General features: G+C 38.9%; 1 protein-coding gene across 1 annotated transcript in view; it reads right to left on the reverse strand.

Moving 5' to 3' along the window:
- Pcsk2 (proprotein convertase subtilisin/kexin type 2) overlaps window positions 1–19,541 on the reverse strand; it is a 231,922-nt gene extending 212,381 nt beyond the window's left edge. The window contains exon 1 of the mRNA XM_013027061.1: window positions 19,431–19,541. The gene's annotated coding sequence lies outside the window, so the exon portion shown is untranslated. The remainder of the gene's footprint in view (window positions 1–19,430) is intronic.
- Window positions 19,542–25,147: the final 5,606 nt, after the last annotated feature.

Consider the following 25,147-nt stretch of genomic DNA (forward strand, 5'->3'; position numbering starts at 1 on the left):
TCAAGGCTAGCGCTCTACCACTTGAGCCACAGTGCCACTTCCGGCTTTTTTCTTTTTGCTTATGTGGTGCTGGGGAATCGAACCCAGGGCCTCAGGCATGCAAGGCAAGCGTTCTACCACTGAGCTACCTTCCCAGCCCACTAGTCTGAATTTCATACAATGAATGGGCCACTTCCTCTTGCTTTCCTTGAGTCAGATAGTCTTCACAAAAAATAGTCAATGGCTAAAGAGAAGATACATGCCAAAAGAAGTGACCCAATGAAAGCAATGGATGTTTCTATGTAATATTATTTAGGAATTGGCAAAAGTGGCAGAGTGGGAGTTATACCTAGTTACTCTTACTTCTTCAAATCCTCAGACATTACAGAACAATGTATAGACAGATTTCCTCCACTTCACTTGAAAGTGAAATAGAACCTACTCAATGGAACACATACCAGGAGAAAATCCTGAAATATGGAATCAAAGCAACAATAAATATACCAGGGAAGGGAGAGAACTGTTTGTATTGTGTTCATGGCATAGAGTGGCTTAAAGTTTGAGAAAATGTGGATTCAGGGTCAAAGCCATGTGATATATGGCACCATCCCCTGCTGGGAAAATATATTCATACTAGGAATAACCAGGTGGGATAACAGCTTTCCTGCAACACCTAGAGAGAACCTTTGTCTGCAGGTCAAAGAGTGTATACAAGACTCATGTGAGAATGATCAGGCTAACTGCAAAGGGTTCCAGCACCCCTGTTTCTATAAAAATGCTAGTCAGGCATCTTGCTTGCTATCATGGCCTACTATTGCTTGGCTAACAGCTTAGACATATGTAGGGATTTCTAGCAACCAACAACAAGCATCAGCATAAAGATGAGTGCAAGCCAGGCCCTGGTGGTTAACACTTACCATCCTAGCTATTTGTGAGATGGACAATGGGAGGACCATGGTTCAAGGCCAGCAAGGGCAGAAAAGTTTATGAGAACCCTTCTCAATCCACAGTAATCCTCAGATTTCAGCCTCCTAAGTAACTAGGATTATACTAGTGCCCAGCAGATGTGTTCTTTTTTTTTGGAATATAGTATTTTCAGTCTTTGCTTGATTGAATCTGTGCATGGAAAATCTATGGCTATAGAGAGCTGGTGGTATATGATTAAAGGCTGTTCAGGGATGAGAAGCCAGATCAGCTTCTTTTGTGCCTGGACAGATGAATTAGAGTTCTGAGAAATATTTGCATAGGGCATTTTCATGTCCAGATTACCCAATCCAAATGTGGACAGGCCCTGGCTGAGAGGTCTTGGGGACATTCCTAGCATTGTCATGAGAACAAGATGTCATAGGAAGTTGTATAACTCATTGAATAAAGCACCCAAACTAGGGTCCATCCTTGCTGAGATCTACCCACCAAGGGACAGCAACATCCAATTTCAATGTTCATTGACTTGTCTTGTAGAATTCATTCATCACAAGGGTTAGCAGAAACATCCAGAGAAGATAGGGAGTTTCAGTAAGGCTCATATTAGGCAAAGAGCACTGTAAGTGAGGGAGAAATCGAATTTCATTGTACAGTTATGAAGTTGTATTAATTTCTTTGGGTAGTCAACATGAGCAGTGTCCTTTGAGGAAGAGCTTCATATGCTAAGTGTCAATCCAAAGGAAGACTGTTGGTGATGAACTCCACCTGGCTCACTGTATATTCAAGTAAAAGACTGACTTTCAAAAAAGGAGATGAAGGGGAAAAGGGGAGAAGGTGAAGCACTGCATTGGAAGTAGGCACTAAATCTTTCATAAAGATTGGTCCAGGCATAAATGAAAGTTCTGTGAGCAGAGAGGAATAATCCAGTGAAATTATTGAAAAACAAATTAGAACAATTCATTTTTGGAGAAGATACAAAGTCTCTACACTTTAGACTTGGGGGTTTATCATCTGCTATGTTTTCTTCACAGATATATCCATTTGTCCAGCTAGAAGCTAGAAAGTTTGATACATAAAAAATGCCAGGAGCTACCCAGGTATTATTGGATAATCAAAATAATACTCAGGTATCATTGTAATTGTGATCTCTCTCTGTCTCTGTCTCTGTCTCTGTCTGTCTGTCTCTGTCTCCGTCTCTCTGTCTCCATCTCTGTCTCTGTCTCTGTCTCTGTCTCTGTCTCTGTCTCTCTCTCTCTCTCTCTCTCTCTCTCTCTGTGTGTGTGACAGTCCTGGGGCTTGAACTTAGGGCCTAGGCACTACTTTTGAGCTTTTCTGCTCTTGAGTACCAGCTCCACTTCCAGTTTTGGTGGTTATTTGGAGATAAGAATCTCATGAACTTCCTGCTTGGGCTGACTTCTAACTGAAATCCTCAGATCTCAGACTCTTGAGTAGCTATAATTTTTAAAGTTGAGGTTTCTTTTTTTTTGGTTGGTTGTAGGGCTTGAACTCTGGGCCTGGGTGCTGTCCCTGAGCTCTTCAGCTCAAGGTGAGCACTCTACCATTTGAGCCACAGTGCCACTTCCTTGAGGTTCCTTTAAACTCACTTCTTACCCATTTTCAGTCATTATTTTAAGATGGTCAGCACACAACTTAAAATGCTCCTCTGGGTCTATGATCAGCAGTCATACTTTGGAGCTGTCAGAGAGATCTCCTTTATGACCTACAATGGCCACTAGCTCCATGAAGTATACTCAGCTGTTGTTATACGCATATCACTTTACAAATAGGGACACTGAGGGCCATGAGACCTCAGTGCTGTCCTGGAGCTCACATAGATGATAAACAAGTTGTGATTTGAGCTCATAGTTCCCAACTTTCCCACTGTGTATACTGTCATTCAAGAGGCACTTATATCCACTGCACTGTCAGGAGCCCACCAAGAGCTCATTCCACACTAACAATCACACTTTGGAAAAGCCTATTTCTTTTATATAAATGCATCAATTTCTTAAGTTTGAATGAACATTAACAAGCAAGCTTTCTTCACTGGGCTGATTATTTTTCATGAGTTTTCCCTACACTGATATATTATTTTAAAAGAACACAAATAAAATTTGATAACAACTTCTGTGGGAGTGATTTTCCTGACACTATCACAAAATACCTGAGGTAATCAACTTATAAAGAGAAAAGGTGCATTTGCTTCGCAGTTTTACAATTGACCTCATACTTTGGGGCTTTTGGGGAGGCATTACTTCATGGCAGAAATGTATGGTAGAACACAATCCAGGAAGCAGAGAAGAAAAGAAACAGGCCAGGTTCCCACTATTCCTTTCAAAGGACTGACCTTCCCAATGACCTAAGGATCTCCCACTAATGGTCTAGGTCTACCCTACCATCTCTTAATAGTGCCACACCAGAGGCCAAGTGTTTAACACATGTCTTCAGAGAACACTCAAGATCAAAAGTAAAGCAACTCATCATAATTACAGTTTCTATATAACTCTAAAAACAAAAACAAATGTGCAAGCTAAATATAAACACCACCACAAAAATAATAATGGCCAACATAGTAGCATCAGCATGAAGACAGTGTAAATCAGCTATCAATCAGTTGTCCCAGGAGACTGGGGTACAGAGTCTTTGGGGTCCAACCTGTCTGCTTACTTCAACACACCCTATGTCACGATTCTGTTTTCCACCACTTGTCCCCATTTCAAAAAATTGTCTTATTTTCTATTGCTGTAGTTAAAAAAAAAAAAGATGTCAAAAGTTAGTGACTTAAAACAACTTTGTGGGAGAATTTATCCATAAGGACAGTTGATGTCACTGCAGATTCTCTTGTGTATGGCTTCTGCACCCACACATCTGGTTTCATGATCTCCCTCATCCCACAGCACATCACCCTTGCCACCTGATTCACCCTTCCCACAGCACAGTGTTCACAGGGTAGTCCCACTTCTTGTGTAGCGAGGAAAGAATTGATGCTCCCTGCTCCCCACTCAAGTAGAGGCTATCCCCAGAGTTGGCACAGCATCACACCACAACATTCTACTGGAGAAAAAGTCACAGAGCTTTCAAAGTAGGTTGAGAAAGAAGCTCTCTTCTTGATAGAGGAGGGACCAGGCCACATTGCAGAAGAACAGGGGATGGAAGGTACTTCCTAGGAATCTTAGGGAAATATGAAGGCTGTATTCAGTGTAAATCCCCTGTAATTTCTTATTAGCCAGCATCTAGACAAGAATAATAGAATTCTCAGTTTCTCAAAAAGTCTTAAACCCATGGAATCACCCAGAGAACATGCTGTTATTCATATTATGTTACTACTACTACTACTACTACTACTACTACTACTGGACTATAATTAATGCTATGTAAGGAACTTTTGCTGGAACTTTTGCTCTTCTTTCTGAACAATGGAACCTTCATTTCTCTTTCATTCTCTACAAATAATGTGTATTTCTGCCCAACTGAAGGAGCATGAAGGTGCTTTTTCCAAGGGAAGGCATTTATAAGGGGGCTGAGCTCATCAAGCATCTATTTTCTCTTTCTTCTCTAGTGCTGTGGAAGCCATATGCTAGGACAGTGGCTTATCAACAAGCTGAAACTTCCAGTGTCTGACAGATTATGCTAATCAGGACCTCTATCAACCCACACTTGCCCTGTGGCACAAGTAAGAAGCAAATACTTGTAGGTTAAACTAGTGGCATTTAAGAGATAATTCCTTACTGCACCATAATCCATCCTATTCTGACTAATATTTTTGTTACTCATGACATTCTGGCAGGGAATTCAAGAACTCCACCATAATATTGGAGTAAGAAAACCTCCAGTTGTACCTAAATTTTTTTTCCATGATGTAGAATCAGGCAAAGAAAATAAATAGAAATTGTGGGACAAAGGGTGGACTAATTCTGCAGCGATACACACTAGACACTACATTGGAAATGAACTACACAACCTGGGGATGAGGGAGGCCAGGAGGGGAAAAACTGAGAGAAAATGAGGGAGGGAGTGGCACTGTTCAAAAAGAAATGTACTCATTATTGACTTATGTAACTATAACCCTGCTGTACATCATCTTTACAATTAAAATAAAAGAAAATAGAGATAAAATGGGAGAACCAGCAAAAAAAAGTTTTCAGCTGGCAACTTCATCCCTTTGGTAGAGTTAGAATATATTTATGAAATTAATGTGTGGTTCCAAAAAGGAATTTATGGCTCCAGCTCTGAAGTCTTGGGTATTTATTTCCCATTATCGGTACTTTCCCTGTGATTCCACAATAGATATTAACAACCTAAGGCAATTTATTTCTAGATATTCGGACTTTTGCTGGTATTTAATGACAGAGATGGTGAAATGGAGACTATTAGTAAAGGTTAAGTGACTCACCCAGGTCACATGATTAAGTGTTAGAATACTTTTTTTGAGTGCACCAATATAAGTCAAATAATAAGTTGTATATTTTAAGCTATGGGAAATATGACTATGAGCTGAATTAAGTCTACTTCTAAGGTATTATGACTTATTCATTTAAAAGAAATTGCTCTATTAAGTTATACATATATAAAATTTCTGATTTGGTTCACACTTAAGAGCCACCACCTGCTACTTGCATGATTAGCAATTACCCATTGATTTTGTTTTTCTGATTTAATTGTTTTTTTCATGATTTAACATCAACCAGTTTGCAGGTGTGTGAACAAGTTATGAACTAAATTCAAATTGCCTCAAAGGACCAGATTGAAAACTGGTTGGTCTGGTGATTTTGGTCATGTGAATGACTCATTTAGATTGCTCCATGGCAAATAAACTTTTTTCTCAGGGAGCAATATACACAAACAAATCAGCTAGATTCAGAGTGAGGCAGTTGAGCCATATGAAGCCAATCCTCAAATAGCTTCCTTGGTTGAAACACTCTTTTTCATTTACCTTGAATGATAGCTATTGGAACTTAGGGTGTTTTATAATTTCCTTTTAACAGAGGGTCAGTGTGAGACACTCTGTAGAGTGTATATTAATAGATTTATATCATCCTGGACCAAGGGTTCTTAGCTTTGTCATTTTTTATTTCTGTTCCATTCAACCTTTTTCTTTCTTTGGAACTGATTGAGAATATTGATGATAATCAAAATCACAGATGACAGGATAATGCGAAGGAGGCCAAATCAGGACCCAACAAATCTTGACAAGTCACAATGAAATCTAATATGATGAAAAATGGAAGCACATCTAGCTTCTTTGTTTTACAATCAATATGCCAATTCCAAAAAAGGACAGAATAATTATCCGTATATCTGAGAAGGACCTAGAAGTATTACCTAATTGTAGGGTCAATATTAGTCAATAAGAAAATTGGTAGGCCTAACAAATGGCTACAGTGATCCTAGGATATGTTGAGAGAAGAATAGCTTTCAAAAATATAGGGGGACACAGGGAAGAGGATCCAATATTACTCTGGTATTATCAGCTGAATGGGGTTTTCAATTCTCAACATCCCAATAAAGCTTAGGAAGTGAATACAAATTTAACTAAGACTTCTGGGGGAGATGGGTATGTTTGTCCTAAGAAGTTTCAGGACAACTGGTAAGTTGGAAAAGATCTCACATGGAAGACAGAATTATCTGTCTCCAGAAAGCAGAAATGGAATCATGGACCAAGATGATAAAGAGGTAGCTTTTTGGTTATCTTAGGGAAAAGGTATTCCCTCTTTATTTTTTTCTTTCTTTTACTTTTGATTTTTTCTTCTTTCTTCTTTCCCAGATTTATCTTGTTTCCTTTTAAAATTATTTTAGTTTTTATCCTTGGGGAAGAGCTTTTATGTGGACCAGCTTAACCAATAGGAAAGTCTAGGTCATACAGTTGGTCATACAGTTGGATGGTCAATGTTGGATCACTGTCTTCTGGGAAATTGTAGAGTGGGTATTGAAACATGGAGGTTCATGGTTAGATTTGTTCTGCTGCTTTATTTTCCATAGCTTGGGCAGTGTAAGTAGTCACTAAGCTATTTTGTTTCTTTTCCTTTTGTTGCAACAGGGTCTTACTGTGTAGCACAGGCTGGTCTTGAACTTGTGATCCTCCTGGTTTTGCCTCTAAAGTGCTGGGATTACAGGTATGTAACCTAGACTCAGCTAATCACCAACTTTTCATGACAAGATAAAAAAAGGTCTGTACAAAGATTGGTATTTACTGCTTTTCTTGAAACATTTGTGCGTCTGATAACCACAAGCTTCAATATTTGGAGGTAACAATCAGCTGAAGAAGTAAATCTGCTTCCCCTTGTCTGTGTACTCTCTCCAAGGTCTTTATAATGTCTCTAGAGTTTTCCCCAAAGTCTCCAACACTCTCTTTTGCACTCTTTCAAAGGACAATAGAAAACTTTGCCATTATTCTCTTGGTTGAGTTTGAAACGTATTTGCCTGGCCTTTCTTGGCATTTGGTTTCTGGTCTCCATTGGACAGAAGATTGAATGGTGTGAAGAATGGGACATGTTTAAAAACGAGTGATTTGAAAATTTTAATTTTTATTGAAGTACACTCCCTCATGTACACTGTTCCACATCTACCAGGCCAATGACACTTAATACCAAACCCAAATTTGTAAAGTGCAGTAGAAATAGACATGTGATGGTGCAGGCATAATATTAAATGCATATCCTATGAAACTAGAAAAAATTGCGGGGAGGGGTTGAATGGGAGAGAAGGAGAATGACGAAAGGGATATTAATCAAGATTCATTGAACTTACACAACTATTTAAAGATGATAAGTAATCAATTAAAATGTGACCTCTTTTTAGAAAATGCATAGTAAGGAAAACTATTGTCTTTGGCATTCAGAAGTAATTTTTTCCTCCTCATCTAGTGTTTCCCTTGGAACAAGGAATGGACACTCAGAGCTCTGCTGAAATGTTAAGCAACAAACAACTTAAAATTCACATCTGAAAGCTGAGGGCACTACATATAAATGGTGGCTTTCCGAGCGCTTTGCCTTATAGAAAAATCTCTTTGTCTCAAATTTCAAAAAAGATATATAAAAGAAGGATCAGGAACTAGAGAAAATACCTAAGTTTTAGTCCTGACCTTGACCACAACCAGATGGTAAGGACTTCAGGTTTGATTCTGGAATCAAAACTATGAAGATCTAAGAAGTCTTTTTTTTTTTCCCCGCTTAAGTTGGTTGTGGGGCTTGAACTCTGGGCCTGGGTGCTGGTCTTGAGCTTTTTATGCTCAAGGCTAGGATTCTACCTCTTTGAGCCACAGCACCACTGCTGGTTTTCTGGTGATTAATTGGAGGGAAGAGTCTCACAGACTTTCCTGCCCAGGCTAGCTTTGAATCATGATCCTCAGAACTCAGACTCTTGAGTAGTTAGAGTTTATAGGTTGAGAGCCATTAGTATTTGGCCTTTTAGACACCAATGTGTCCATATTCTCACAATACACATATGGGAACTAGAGTCAATAAATAAAGTGGTTTGTTGAGTCAGCACTAGTACTAGAACCCAATAACGGTCTCCAGTTGGACTCTCCCTCAAACTCCTTTGCTCTCTGATAGACAATTATTTGAGTGTCTTTCCACATAATAGGTTTCAATTGCATGGCTTTCTGTTTGTGCAGGTGGGGAGGGGGGCTCCTCAGGTCAATACTGAGGTGTCCTTACAAACTAACATCCAGCAAAACAGTGTTCTTCTTATGTGAGGTGAGCTGTTCTCTTCTTTCAGGGGAATAGAGAACAGAAAATGGTCTTACCTGCTTTCTCCCAACATTTATTGCTACATGCCATACAGAAGAGGGAAAACAGCCCTTTCTGTCCAGATAATGGCAAACCAATTAGAAAAACTCCAACAATGGGGTTGTTATTCAGGCAGGAATCTCCCTGTCTAACTGCTGTTTACTCCTTTCTGGACCTTATCCTCTCCTGACCCCACATGACTTTGAAATGACTGGAAATGGAAAGGCTTCAGTTCTACTCACTTTCAGAAAATACGTATGATTTTTGGACTTAAAATGAGCAAGCCTGCTTAGAGATGGAGATGGTATCACAACAAAATGCCAGTGGGCATTCTAAAGAGAAAATGGCCAAACAAACTTAAGAATAATGTGACAGAAAAGTATTAAAGAAACTTTCTTTTAGGCTTCTACAACTTGAAATCTACCTTCACCTCACAAAGCATTATTTTAGGAATGTTTGGTAGCTAGCTAAGCATTTTTATATTTTTTTGTATAATGAGTAAGGAACATTTCTAGTCACTTTGAATTAAGGATCAAATAAATTTCATTTTAGAGCACCCGTATGAGGAGTGAGAAATTACTATCCAGGATGATTTTTGAATCTTAGCAAATAAACTATTTTAAGAACTTCATCTTTTTGAAATCCAAGAAAATGAGATGAGTATTGAATAAATACAATTTGAATTTTTATTTTCTTTCATTACATGTTAGTGATCATTTTCCTTCTGGTTTTAAGCAAACCTTGACCTTTTTTTTTTTTATCTTTTATAACCCTTAAAATTAAGAAGAGTTGCCTAATCTGGTTTCCTTGTCATATTAAACAGAGGTTCTTTCTAGTAACCTCACCATGTAGCTGGTAGATCCAGTTCTTGTCTTGAGATGTATGTGTGTGCGTGTGTGTACGTGCATGTGTGGCATGTGTGTGCATGCTTGTACTGGGGCTTGCTCAGGGCCTGGGCACTATGCCTTAGCTTTTTAACTCAAGGGTAGCACTCTATCACATGGTTCCATTTCTGGCTTTTTAAATCAAAGATAAGAATCTGAGACTTTCCTGCCTGGGCTGTCATCGAACTGGGATCCTTCAAGCACAGCTTTCTGAGTAGCCAGGATTTCAGGTGTGAGCTACCAGTGCTCAGCTCTGACTTGAGTTCTTAAGAGCTTGAATCTCATCATCCTGAGTCAACTGTGATTCTCTGTCTTAATTTTCACTGCCCAGCCAAGACACTACAGCATCCAGATGAACAAAAAGTTCACGCCACTCTTTTTCTTTCATAAATCTATACATATTCCACAAGTTTTGATATTCTTAGAGGAAGTAATTGAAAAAAGATGAAAGAAAAAAATGAAAAAAAACTTTGGTATCTTCAATAAGAAATAATCCTAGGTATGATTTATTTAGTCTGGTAAAAAATTCAGGAATTTTTAAACACTGACTTGGTTTTTTGTTGCCTTCTGATCTTCTTACTCCCTTACTTTACTGTCTTTTTTTTTTTGGTGGATCCTCAATTATCTTCCTAAGCCTTTGATTCTCTAGTGCTTCCCTCAGCTTCTCTTCTCTTTCTTCAGTCATTTTTTAAGGTAATCTCAGCAACAACCTATGGCATTGCAGGCTCCCAGTGTGTGGAAGACTATCAATTATTAGCTCCTCTTAAAGCCTTTGTTTGGTTTGCATCTTCACTTATTCAGTAGAACTCTCAAATGCTTAGTACTAAACCTTAAATCTCCTTCTACTGCTGACCCTCTTGCTCTATCCACCATCTTTCCCATCTACCCAACTATTATTTCCATCTTACAGTAAACTAACAAACATTTCTACAGACATTATTGCCTTCTCTCTTTTTTTCTCCCACCCTTCACATCCCTAAAAAAACATACCAGCAAATTTGAAGACTCCCTATAAAGCATGACAAGTTTGACTTGTTTCCTATCCTTCCTACCCCTTCTGGCCAAGCACCAACCTTTCTCTTCTAAAATATTGCAGTTCTCTAACATATTACAACCCTCCCTGATGGTTTCATTGGTCCTCTCCATAGTCTACTATTTGCCCCAAAGCAAAAGGATTTCATCTCATTCAGAGTCAATCCAAACTTCCTACCTGAATAGTAAAATTGCCCATGTTCTCTTTCACCTTCCCAACCTTGTTTTTCTGCACTCTCCTTGGCTCATCCCTTTGCAACCTTATTGCTGTTCTTAGAACACAACCTACTATTTCTAGAACACAAGTGTGCCCTGGACAGTAGATCTTTCTCCTTGCTGGTCCTTCTGCCTGGAATGTCTTTCCTGCACATGTCTACATAAATCTCTTCCTTATCTCCTCTAAGTCTGTATTTGAAAATCATCTTACCACAGTAGGCAACCTTGGATTTTTAAAAAAATATAAAATAGAATCACCTCTTTTATGATTCTCCCTCCTTCCCACACTCTGCTCCATTCATCTTCACCCTATGGTACTTTATTATTATTATCATTTTTAGCACCGGTTATGCATTTGATTTTTCACTTGGTTTTTATTTTTTTCTTCATTTCCACTAGTATACAAACTTTGTGGAAGCAAGATTTGTTTTATTAATTGATATGTCCCAGTACCCAGAACAGTGCCCACATAATAGTTTGACCTCAGTAAATAACTGCTGAATGAATAAATGTTCTGCAAACAAGCAACTTGGTAAGGAAATTACATGGCAAGTTAAACGTTCATACAAAAAATGCTCACTTTAAGAGAATAGATCCATTTTCAGATATACAAACACATATCCTTTCATATCTTGTGAGTGTGTGGGGAAGAAACTAGTTGAGATAGGTCTGGAGAAAATTGCCTTCAAGTCACATAAGATCTTTCCAGAACTCCTGCCATTTAAGAGTATTCATCTTGTGAGTTGGAAAGTTGACATTGGAGATTGGGTGTGGTTACATGCCTGCAATCCCAGCTCATGGATAGCGGAAGCCAGAGGGTTGAGTTAACCCGACACAAAGGCTTGTTAGAGTCTTCCCAGTGAAGGTTTAAGCTGCCCAGAGTTCTCTAAGTTGCCGGTATCACTCTTCTACAGCATTCCTGCCTTTCCTTCTGGAAGTATGGCAGCAAGAACAGTAGTCATCTTTTAAAACTGTGCTCATATCTAGCAGCACATTCCTTACTAGCATCTTCCCCTCTGCCTTTCTGAAGCTGTAGTAAATAGTTCTCCCCACAAATAGTTAATTGCAGCACTAGCAGCAGCTTTTTGAGATGGGAAGCCAGGCACATCTGCAATGCCCAGAGGAGATGCTGCACAATAAAGCTAGTGGATCAGGGCAGCTGGGCCTCTCTCACCCATTGGAGCATGGATATGGTACTTCCCCTGCTTCTCCTCACCTCCCCCATCCTTCTCCTCCTCATGGTTGCCGAGTCACCCTTGAAATGCATGGCCTATGAACACCTGCTGGCCTCTTGACATGGTGTCTAGAAAATGAATTTGGCTGCCAGATGGGAGGTGAAGGCAGAATCTGCTCTACTTGGGGTTTTGCAGCTTCAGCATTTAGCTCAAAACATAGTCAAGGTCATATACCAGAGATGGAGCTTTTTCCCTCAGAGTTTTAGAGAGAACCTCTGCGGAAGGGCAGTACAGGATGAATGCAGGTGGCTGGGCATAGTAGTGAGTGCCTGACCCTGGAAGGCATATGTACCTCTGAACCGGAACCTTCTTTGTATCAGTAGACATGCTCATGGGCCCAGCTCCTGTGACCTGTGTCACCAAGTCAGAATGCATGAATGGAATAAGAAGCAAGACAGAGCAGAGGGTCATGGAGCACCATGGTTCAGATTATTAGTTTCCCAAAGGGACAGATAAGGAAGTGGAGGTATGGCTCCAGTAGTAGCATGCCAGCCTTGAGTGAAAAAATCCAAAGGGATGAGTGAGGGTTTAGTTTGATTTTGAGCTCCCAGATGGCCTTGGGGGCTGGTCTGTTAATGAACTGAGTTCCAGACAATGACTCCTGAATTAAATGTGGCCGTTGCCAATATCTAGCCAATATAGGGACACAAATGCCTTGTCCCTTTGGCTTCAACTTGTGATACATCTGAAAGGCCATCCCTGTTTCCTAGTTTCTTGTAGGATTGACTGAGATCAGTTTCTATTCCAGGTTAGCTTCTCTCTCTGTTGAATTCTGCCTCCTATCATCATGATCATGATCATCATCATCATCACTGCTTCCAGGATCTGAACTCAAGGTTGCACTAGTTGTGTTTGCTTAATGGGTACTCTACCACTTGAGCCACACCTCCAGCTTGTTGGTATTTTTGCTGGTTATGTTGGACACAAAGTCTCATAGACCTTTTTATTGGCCTAGGGTTGGCTTTGAACCCCAGTTCTCCAGGTGTCAGCCTCTTGACTGAGATTATAGATGTGAATCACAGTGCCTCGCTGCACAGTATTTGGAACTAGAGATTCCAGTTGTTACTTTGTTTCTGAAACAAAGAACCACAAGTTCATAAGTAAGATTCATCCTCATTTAGCTTTTTATTTAAACCAAGTCTGTTATTGCAAAGAGTCCTGAGTTTATTTCCTCCCCCATCAGTCACAGTTATGTGACCCCAGGGATGTTGCATAACCTCTCAGGGTCTATTTTGCCTAACTGGTAAAATGATCTTTTAAAGCTTCAAGGCAAAGGCCAATTCACATTTCCTGGAGGCTCTTCCTGATCTGTTATCCTCTTTGTGCAGAAGAGCAGGGAAAGTTAATTTATGAAGTACAGATCTGTGACAAAGGAGCACCATGTAGTGGGTAAGACCCTCTTTCATTTACGACCCCAGGTCTTTATCATGTTAAATTATGTTATGTTATGACTATCCTAGGGCCAACTGATACTACAAAAAAATGAGAATCTGAAGAATCAGCAGCCATAAGTGCCTTCTGGAATAAATGTTCTACTACAACACAAAATCCAGGACTAGGATATTTGCTATGATATGAACAATAAACTTACAATGTTACTTACATATATTTCTCAATAAGTAAAATATGATCCATCTTTTCCTTTCTTCCCCCTTACAGATACATTGGGAGGCAATCAGAGCATTCCTGTATGCTTCTTGTGAAATAATCTCACAACCTAAGACCTTACTGTTTTATAGATAACAGGTTTGAGGATAAAAGGAAATGATTCTTAGAGTGTACATCCTTTTTTTTTAAAAAAAAAAGCTCTAAAACTATATTCTTTCTCCTTTTCACTCAGCCCTAGGCCGAGAGATGCATGCATCCTCTTGCTGAATAGATGTCATCACAAATTCTCTTAATTTACCTTTGGAAGGACATGCTCTAGGACATTTTCTATTTGAACAGAGAAGGCAATCATGACTTTTCTTCTTTTCTTTAATCTTTAATTCAAGTAATGAAATTATTAAGTAATATAAATCAAAGGAAAGGATAGTTTGGCCATAATACTTACAATGTAGCCTTTCCTTATTGTAAAAACTGATGATGGATATAAGGTCTTTGAAAATAATTGGAAGTTAAGAGCTTTACAATTGAGACAAAATTTCTCATAAATTTTAGAGGAAGGAGATGTGTTAATTTCTGGGCTTTCACTAATATTCTTTTCAAAAGATGTATATAGATTGTTATCGAATTGCTGATATTGCTCTGGGTTCCTTCAGCTATTACTTTTTATGTTATCTATGCTGAACTTTTCTGAGTCTCTCTCTCTTGCTCTCTCTCTCTCTCTCTCTCTCTCTCTCTCTATATATATATATATATATATATTCACCAATTGTGGCTAAGCTACCCCTTGAATGGGATTTAACATGCATTATTATGTCATGTCAGAAAAGAACTTGCAGTAATTACAAGTCATTCCCAATCACTTGAGTTTCAACGGTGCAATGATGTTTATCTCCAAAACAATAGCAGTTTCTATATTATGATGTCAGTGGACAGAGAAAGTCTGGTTTTCTCATTAGCTTGGTCTTTTATATTTCATTATTAACAGTGTCTAGTTAATTTCAAAGAGTAAAAGCTTTCCTTTTGTGCTCTAGTGGGTAGACTGTTGAAGTGTTATTATCTAGTGAAAATAACTTTTGTGGGTTATTAGAACATAGTTAAAAATTCCACAATTATGTTCAAGAATGAACAAAGAGCACTGGGCTTGGTGAAGCATGCCTGCAATCTCAGCAACTTGAGAGGCAGTGATCAAGGGGATTGTGGTTTGAGGCCAGATCAGGTAAAAAGGTAATGAGACTCCCATCTCAATCAATAAGCTGAGTGTAGTGGCATATGTTTGTGATATCAACTATAGAGAGAACATACTTTCGAGGATGATGGTGTAAGCTGGCCTCAGGTAAAAATACAAGAATCTATCTAAAAATAACTACAGTAAATAAGGGGATGGAGTAACAGTAGCTCAAGTGATAGAGGGCATGTCTGGCAACTGTGAGGTCTTGAGCTCTGACTCAGAACTGCAAACATCACTTTTGTTTCACTTAGACATAGATTTTTTTTTCCAGCCATGTGGCTGGGTCCTGTACCTGAGCTTTTTCCTCAAGGCTAGCATTCTATCATTGGAGATAAGGGTCTCATGGACTTTACTTCTTTGGCTGGCATCAAACTGCGATCCTATTACAGGCGTGAGCCATTGGCTGCCAGCTAGACATAGATACTTTTGGAAGAGAAAGAAACTAAGGAGTCACAGATCTCAAATACAAAAGACAAAGCTATTATTTCTTGAGGAAAGTAAAACAAAGTATGTGTTCAATGGACTAATAAAATTACCTTTGTCTTTCTCTCCCTCCCTCCCGCCCTCCCTTCCTCCCTCTCTCCCTCTATCTCCCTCTCTCTCCCTCCCCCCTCTCTCTGTGTCTCTGTGTCTGTCTGTGTCTCTCTCTGTCTCTCTGTCTCTCTGTCTCTGTCTCTCTCTCTCTCTCTCTCTTGCTCGCTCACTCACAGTGCTGGAGATTGAATCCGGTGTCTTGTTCATATTAGGCAAGCATTCTACCACTGACCTATAATCCCAAATCTTGAAGGAAGTTTCCAACTTGAAGACTTGAAGCAGGTTGAAAAAATAATTTTTATTCGGTGGTAAAATTACTTAGAACAAAAAAGAAACATATGTAATTCTTCAACCAATAAGGTCTGGGTTGTCTTTATTAGGCTATTTGGTTTCTCTGTGTGTAATATGCATTACTGGTGAAAAGATGTGAGTTGTATAGCTTTGAAAATGTGTTTCGTTTCAGCACTCCATTTCAGGCCTGTAACTGGGGTTTTACAGAGCCATGAAACAATTCCATCTTAAAGAAAGCTTTTCAATAGCTTGCAGAGTGTGGGGCCTCTGATATGTTGCCTGTGAATCACAATTAAGTTTGGCTTCAAGATTTGCTGATGCTGCTCCAGATAAAATTTAATAAATCTCACAGAAGTTTTGGGCAGAGAATATTTGTATTTCATTCTGAGAAGGTATTTTTAGTTTTATTATTTCATTGTAGCTTTGGATTTATTGACTACATTCTCAAATTACTTTAGCTTTGGAGGTTAGTTATTAACTGAATGTGCTCAGAAAGAGAATATACTGGTCTTTAGAAATTAAAATTTAGGCCAGGCACAGTGGTTCACACCTGTGTTACTGTCTACTTGGGAAACAGAGACTAGGGAGGGCAACATTACTCAAAATTCCATCTCAACCAAAAATGATAGATGAAGTGGTATTGTTGTCATCTCAGTTATGCAGGAAGTGTAAACAGGAGGATCATAGTCTAGATTTCCCTGGGCATAAACACAAAAGCCTATCTCAAAAATAACCAAGGCAAAAAAGGAACAAGGGGTACAGTGCCTTCCTAGAATGACAGGATCCTGAGTTAAATACCAGTACTGTAAAAAGGAAATTAAAACCAAGCTTTCATGGGATTCTTAAGAATACTTTTGTTTCTTGGCTGTTTAATTTAGAACAAGGATAAAATATAAGGAGAATTTTCCTAAATTATATCTTCAATGAAAAACATTTAAATCATCCATTCATTTTGAAATCACACATGGAACAGTGTACTCAGATGCATACTATGTACAGATATTAAAAACATAAGACACAATTTTCACTTTATTTACTTCTTCTATGACAGTCCTTGGGTTTGAACTTAGGGCCTGGGGTGCTAACCTGAGCTTTTTTGCTTAAGGAGAGTGTTCTATCAGTTGAGCCACAGCTCCACTTCTGGGTTTTTGGTGATTAGTTGGAGTTGAGTCTCACAGACCTTCCTGCTGGCTTTGAACCACACTTTTCAGAGCTCAACCACCTGAGTAGCTAGGAATACAGGTGTAAGCCACTGGCACCCAGTATTTTTCACTTTTTAGCACTGACATGATGATAATCAGCAATGTGCTGATTAGAAAGACTTGGAAAGACAAGAGAATACTTCTAAAATAGTCTGCATGTTGATGAATAAAGGCAAACATGTTGAAGCACTTTCCATTGAACCTAAAAATAAGTTGTTAAGTAAAGCATAGAAATCCTTGGAAATTCTACTCTAAGACCACAAACGGATGAAAAATTATGTTTTTCTTCCATCTTTTATTGTCTTTATGTCTTGCATTGGTAGCAGGTCATGTTGATTTCTTTGACTAGAAAGATACATAGGTAGACCCAGCCCTGACAGCCTGTAGCAATTCCCATAATCCTGTACTCAGGAATCCTCAGGATTCCTAGGTTCCCTAGGCTCTCCACTCCTCTTCATGAGCCTACAGACCGTGATGAAAGAGGCCAAAAAAGTGTATGTGGGGTGGGGGGAGAGGAAGGAGAAGAAAGTTAGACCGGCATGTGTGGATAGAGTTGTTAGGTCTAGAAGACAACAGGTTTTAGAGAATGATTAAAAAAATTTACTTTCAACACTTGGTTCATAAACATGTAGGCAAGAAGTAAGAGCTTGGATAATGTCTTCTTTTGGTTACCTGGGTTTTCCTCTTTCTCTCTCTAATTTAATTTCCTTTTTTTTCTGCAATCTGTTTGAATGTACTTGGGAGCCCCCAAGTTGATATATACCAACACTAGACATATTTGAATTTTGTTTAAGGTCTACAAACACACAGGGAAGAATATATTGCTGTTCTTATACCGTACATAGTCGATGCTTTTTGTTCAACAATAGTTATCACTATTTGTCTGCTTTCAGCAGATGCCAAATTTGAGGATTCTAATGGTCCCACAAAGTCTGGTTTGCCCATATAATGGCTTCTTTTAAAGCTTCATTGATCTTCAGTTTTCTTTCCCAGACTAAGACTTTTAAGCATTTCTTTCCTTCTGCTTCAAGTTCTTTGTGTTTCTTTCTGTCTGATCTTAGGAAAATGCATAGAAATCCTTGGAAACTCTACTCTAAAACCACAAACAGATGAAAAACTATGTTTGAAAAAAATGATTAAATTATTTAATTAAAAGAAGAGAGATCAGTAAGACTTTTAAGAAATTGCCTAAATAAAAGGAAAACAATTGGCCATAAAGGGCAAGGCCATGGGAGTAAGGTTAAAATGTAAGGATCAACAGTATCGTGACCACCAGAGTGCTCTTTACTTAGTGGGGTCCACTTTAGATTCATAGATGTGACAAGTAAGATGCCTGTCTAATGACTGCCAAAGGATATCACCAAGCAATGAGTTGGTACAGCCATGGCTGTTACCTCAAAGTTAATGGCACTGATTTCTACAAGAGAACCTTAAAATGCTTGACATTGGCTGGTAGCTCAGGTTATTGAGTCTTACTTCTAAAGCAATGATTAAGTGGCTCCGTGGAGCATAAGGTATCCCATTCCAGAACATGTGAGAAGATCTGGGTAGAAGAGTTAAGAAAATTGCCTATGGCAATTGGTGATTTTGGGGGAAGCCTTTAATTTCTGATTAAAGCCATACAAATATTCACATAAAAAGTTCCAAAAGAATGAATGTTTAGATTCATTCACTCAAAGGGGAACTTATGCAAATCACTAACTCAAGTATCCAACCCACTTTTCACCAGCTCTTTTTTAAATCCCAGGGAAGAGATTACCCTGCCTTCAATACATAAAAAGCAGCTTGTCTTCCTTGGGTTTCACGAAAGAAACTAGAGTCTATCCAATAGCATGAGTATGCAGGTACACAGGGAGGTGGAAGACTGGAAAATGGAGGGCTTGGGGATGACCAGCTTTCTTATTCTGAAAAGCAGGAAGAGGATACATTTGCCTGAGAGAAACTTGAATTCACACTGTCAGAGGAAGTAGAAAATGAAACTAAGAGCCTAAGAATGAGGTAACAACTAGAGAGGAAAACATAGAAGTTATGAGTATCACAAAGATAGTTAAAACATGGAGGCAAGTTTGGTGACATGAGAAAATACAGGGCGAGAAGGCTGAGATGGTCTCCTGGCTTCAGCCAGGCTTGGCAAGTGAAAAGCCCACTGCTTGTTGTGAGATAGTCCCTGATTGAACCACTTATTTTCCCATTCATGACATGGAAACATCCTCAGAGCATGTGGACAGACCAGAGGAAATCTTTCATAAAATGACTCATTAACTCTTGATGTCCTCCTATTGATAATATGCTAGAACAGGTTCCTGAGCAAGCTAAAGGCCTCACACAATAACTCAGAAGAAGACAGCAGCGAAGGGGTAATATTTTATGAGTCTAGGACTAATTATTACACACAGAGGAGTAGAAAATCACCAGTGCCACTCTTCATAAAGATCCCTTTGGCCTATCATAACACATTAGATGCCTTGACTTTAAAATCCCCTGCTTTTCCCCACAGCATACAGTGGACCAAATGAGCTCAGCTGTGGTAGCGGAGACTGACATGTAAATTTCTGGGGAGAACTCACCCTAGGGTCTCTCTCCAGCTGCTGCTTGTGGTGTAGGCTGCGTCTCCTTTTAGCCTTCGCAAGGCCATTGTGATAAAAGTGGTACAGGCCATCCACAAAGGGGAGCTGTGGAGAGTCAGACAAAAGAATAGTTAGCTTCTCAATTGTCCCAGGATAGGGACATCTAAGCTGAGGTTGCACACAGGACTCAAGGCCTATAGATGCAATGTGAGAAAGCCATTGGCAATTATAGGCATTCCTCAAAAGACTAAACATAGAGCTCTCCTATGACCCAGCAATCCCACTCCTGGGCATTTACCCAAATGACCACAAACAAGGCCACACTAAAGCTGTCAGCACAACCATGTCCACTGCAGTATTATTTATCATAGCTAAGATATAGAACCAACTCAGATGCCTCTCAGTTAGATGAATGGATCAAGACAATGTGGTACATATACACAATGGAATTCTATGCTTCCATCAGAAAGAATGGCATTGCCCCATCCATAAAGAAATGGATAGACTTGAAAAAAATTATGTCAAGTGAAGTAAGCCAGACCCAGTGAAACATAAGCTGTATGGCTTCCCTCACTCATAACAGCTAGAATATATCTAGGTTATTCTTAACAGAAGATCACAATAGCTCAATAGCTATGTACATATAACCATTTACAATGATGCTAATTGAAATGAACTCCAAGATATGGAAACCAGAAGGTTTGTGGTTGTTGTTGTTGTTGTTGTTTAGTGTAGTGTTTACAGTTATTTCTTCTTTTGAATTTCTTTTCCCTCTAGTTTATTCCCTGTGGTCACAGTCTTTGATTTCAGTACCCTTTGTCTTGTATATAAGTTTATCTGATTTGGGGAAGGGATGGGGAACCACAGAAACAGTGAGACAAAGAGTGAACTAATGCAACAGCAATACTCACTAGACAACAGGTGAAAATGAGGGATCGGGTAACATTGGTCGAAAACAAATGTTCTCATTACCTTACTTATTGCCCCTCTGTATATCACTTTATAATAAAAAAAAGAAAAAAAAGAAAACCATTGGCAAATCTGTTGAGCTTGGTCCTCTATTTCTTAACATCTGTATTTTGTCTCTTCCCTTCCTTTTGCTTACCTGGGAAATGCCTTTGTATTTTATCTTTCCAAATACCTTCTATATTTTTTCTTCCATTTTTTAGATTGTATGTTCTTTGATTCCTTCTTTACTTCCATGGAGCTCTGTCTCCATTGCCATACCCATGTCAACTTCTCCATTCTCCTCTCTTGTACTAGTATTTATACTCTATGTACCTGGTTGCTTCTTGATTGTTGTTGGAGCCAAAAGTTGAGTCTCTCAACATAATAGGCTTGCTTATCTCACTGGAACATCTTGAGGCTGAGTTTACAGAATCCTACCCTCATCCTGCCCTAAGCAAACATCCTGAAGCTGCTAACGACCACCCTTTCTCCCTGCCCTAAGCAAACATCCTGCAGCTGCCAGGGCCAATGAAGAAGCTTCCTTGACAGCCAATGAAAACGCTTCCTTATTCCAAGCATATAAATACCCCTGTGTGAAAAATAAAAATTTGCAGCTTGATCAGAACCCCTGTCTTGCTGTCATTCTTCACGTCTCTTGTCCCTTCATTCCTTCTCGCTTAGGTTCACTGCCCTCGTTGACGTCCTGCGGGTCGGGACAGATTGTGCTGTGATCTAATTCTGTCTTTGCAGCTGGATTATCTAACTTGTCTCAGGCTTTCTCTGTGGGTCCTTGGTGTCTTTTAGCCTGCTTGGGAGAGTGGAATCATTTAAATTTGGTATGTGCCTTTTGGATGACAGGTTTCCCTTTATTTTCTTACCACAAAGATTCTTGGAAGCAGGTATGAATATCAGAACAGATAGAAATTGCAAGATTCAGAGCTTCTCTTTGGCTCAGGAACTCTAAGAATCTTGGAGGACCTAAAGAAGAGTGTCATCTGTTCTATGATCCCAGGTAACTTAGACAAGAATCTTGATCTGGAATTTGGGACAATTGGACACAGCTCATGCCTGTTACCACCTAACAAAGTGACTTTGGGCAAATCTCCAGACTTGTCTTTCTCTTTGTACAGAGGTGAAGTCTTGAAGTTTCCAGCTCTCTGGCTTTTCTCCACATGTTTTCATATTGATGAAGAGATGCAGTTTGCATTTCTTAACGTGGCTAGCTAATTTATTTGAATACTTGAAAATTCTGAGAAAATAATGTGCATATATACATTTTCTGGAAAGAAATGTGGTTTTTCGATGATTCTCAAAGGGGTCCCTGAACAAAAAAATGTTTCCCTACTCAAAGTGTTTGCTGTTGAATTTTAGATGTGTGTATATACTTAACAGAAAAGGGAATGGATGTGAATGTTTTGGAGATACAGGTTTTCAAATTAAGTGGGGCTGATTTAAGATTCTTCAATTTTTGGTCATGATAGTATTTCTTTTTAAAATCTCAGCTGTTGTTTTGTTGATCCTAAACTTAAAATGGAAATACAAAGAACCCAGAAAAATTTAAATCATCTTGAAAAAAGAAGAAATTGGAAGACTCAAAAACTCTTTTGATGTGAAAGCTTACTACAAAGCTATAATACTCTTGGTAGTTTGATACTAGCATATATGCATGTGTGTGTGTGTGTGTATGTGTGTGTGTGTGTGTATGCATACATACACATGTTCAATCTCAGCTTTGGCCACATAGCAAGACTGTCTCACAAAAACAAACAAATGACTGAATGAAAGAAAGAACAAAAGAAAGAAGAAAGAAAGAAAGGATCAATCAATAAATATGGAAGTTTTGCTGTATGACTTGTGGATCTGGGTCTTGAAGGATCATGTGACTTCTATCTTGTCCTCTGAGCACTTGCTTTGAAGATACTGACTTACCACTGAATAAATCCATTTACTCTCAAGCTACCATATCACATCAAGAGATATAAATTCATGCCTGGTTGACAGTCCTGGTTGAACCAACCCTCAGGTCATCCTAGTTCAGATTGTTAATGCATAGATGAGAAAGTTTTTGGACAACTCCAGTTCCCAGCCATTTCTGTCATCCTCTAGCTGTCGAGTCTTCTGCAGAAGTCTGCATGCATTATGGATGACTGACTAGTCATCTTCTCTGTGATAAGTCTGAATCTCTGACCTCCAAATTTAAGATTATAAAAAAAGATAGTTGTTTTTTACCACTAAATTTTGGGTTCATTTTACTTAACTATGGATAGTAAGGAGCAAATAGCTAACTGATTTTTTTAAAAAAAGGTTTTACTCTATCAGCTTTCAGAACAACTGGAAACTATTGTCAATTTGTCATCAAACCAAAGCAGCTCAGAGAGATGCTATCCTGGGATATCCTTGGTACATGGGGAAAGCCTGGGGTCAAATCAGCATCTAAGATGTGGACTTAAAGGACGCAGCCAACTCTGCCAGGAGATGGTGTCTAAATGCAAGTCCTTTAGAACATTGCAGCTTTTGTCATTTAGTTCCTGCTCATTAATATCCACATTCTCTAGGGCAAATTTAACATAAATATTTAATGTGTATTTTCTAGGCTGAATGGTTCTCCAATACCTTTTCTATGTAACCTCATTTATATGCATAGGGTAATGTTAAGGTTTGATTTTTTAAAAATAGTAGAGGGATGGAAACGAATATAGGAATATTATCTTTTGTTCTTCAAGCCTTTATGCCTTTGACTACTGTCAGAAGGTACCAAGTGAGAGTTTTCTTTTCTATGAAGGGGGCACTATTTATCTGACACTAGGATAGAACTTGGGGTTAGGAGCCAGTTGGCTTTGAGGAATATATTTTACCCTTATTCTGGCAGGGTTTTTTTTCTGAGTATTAGAAGTTAAATTTGAATAGAGTCAATGAGATAGATTCCTAGTAGTGGAAGTAATAGTGGAAGTTGAATAGTGGAAATAATGATGGCAATTGAATATCATCATTTGGAAAACCCCACAGTAATAATGGTAGCTAGGAAGAATCTCAGTGGATGCTAAAATTGATGGGTGAAATATAACAAGAAATAAAGGGCAATTTCTACTTTCCCAAGGATGACCCTGGCAGAGACCACCAAGTGATCTACATTAACTTGATCCATGATGAGATGTTTCAAAACCATGTGCTTCATATTATGCTCTGAAAAGAACACAACTTCACTTATGTCATTTTCTTGCCCCAAACAAGTAATATGTGTTCAACAAGGTGGAAACACCAGACAAACCCATAGCTAACCAATGTTCTTAAAGTAGTCATGCTCATAAAAGACCAGGAAGTTCTGCAGAGCATCCCCAAATTTGAGGAAATTGTCTTTGTCTTCTCCTAAGAAGACATGACAATTAAATACATACAATACATATGCTGGATTGGGTCCTAGATCAGATAAAAGGAAGGTAGTGGAATAATTGGCCAGTTTGATAAGGTCTGTAGGTTACTTAATAGTATTGTAACAATGTTTATTTCCTGGCTTTGATAATTGTGCTAAGGTTATATAAAAGCTTAACTTTGAGGAGGCTGGATTAAAGGCATACAGAATCTCTCTGTTGCTTTTTTCAAAAGTGACATTTATTTATTTTTATTATCTTCATGTAGTCATACAAAAGGGTTTTGGTTCAACATACCAGTTTGTGAGTACAATGCATCTTGATCAGTGTCACCCCTTTCAACATTCTCTTCCATCTCTTCCAAAAGTCATCTTTCCTAAACTTTCTATTTTAAATACTTTTTTTTTGTCAGTCATGGGGCTTGAACTCTGGGCCTGGGCACTGTTCCTCAGCTCTTCAGCTCAAGGCAAGTGCTCTACCACTTGAGTCACAGTGCTACTTCCAATTTTCTGGAGATGGGTCTCACAGACTTTTCTGTCTGGACTGGCTTTGAACTGCAATCCTCAGATCTCAGCCTCCTGAGTGGCTAGGATTACAGGTGTGAACCACTGGTGCCTGGATCCATTTAAAACATTTTAAAGTGTAGAGTTTAGTTTTAAGTACATTCACATGATGCATTGTTACTATCCATTTCCAAACCTATTGATTCATCTTAAATTAAAACTCGATACTCAAGCCAGGCAGGGCAGTACACAACTCTAATCCCAAGCTCTGTGAAGGCAGAGTAGAAGGATGTTGCTACATGAGAATTCAAGACCAGCCTGGACGATGTACATTGAGACTGTCTCAAAAAACACAGTGCACTATGTGGACTCAAATTTTTTTTCTTTCTTGTGATTGTTTCTAACATTTTTAAAAAAAGTGAAAATACTGAACAGAGGGTTTACAATTACATGGGCAAGATAATGAGTACATTTCTTACCAAACATTGTAGCCTCCTCCTTTGTTTCCCCTTCCCATCCCTTCCCAGCCTCCCCCAACCCTCCACCTAATCCTCCCCCCCACCCACCAAAGTTGTAAAGTTCATTTTTTATGACAACTTGTACTTCTCATTGTTGCAACGGATCCACCTGTATCCTTATTTAAATGACTTGTTTTTCCCCTTCCCCTCCACAAATTATACCGACATCAAATACAGTGAAAGCAGGGGACTCGCATTTATAAGATTATTTCTTTGTTGCTTTGTATGTCCCTCCCCCACAGTATAACCCCTGTTTTCACTGTATTTGATGTTGGTATAATCTGTGAAGGGGAAGGGAAAAAAACAAATTGTTTAAATAGGGATACAGGTAGAACCATTGCAACAATGAGATGTACAGAATGTTACGTGAAAATGAACTT

Source organism: Dipodomys ordii, unplaced genomic scaffold (assembly GCF_000151885.1).
Source record: "Dipodomys ordii isolate 6190 unplaced genomic scaffold, Dord_2.0 Scaffold99, whole genome shotgun sequence".
Taxonomy (NCBI): Eukaryota; Metazoa; Chordata; class Mammalia; order Rodentia; family Heteromyidae; genus Dipodomys; species Dipodomys ordii.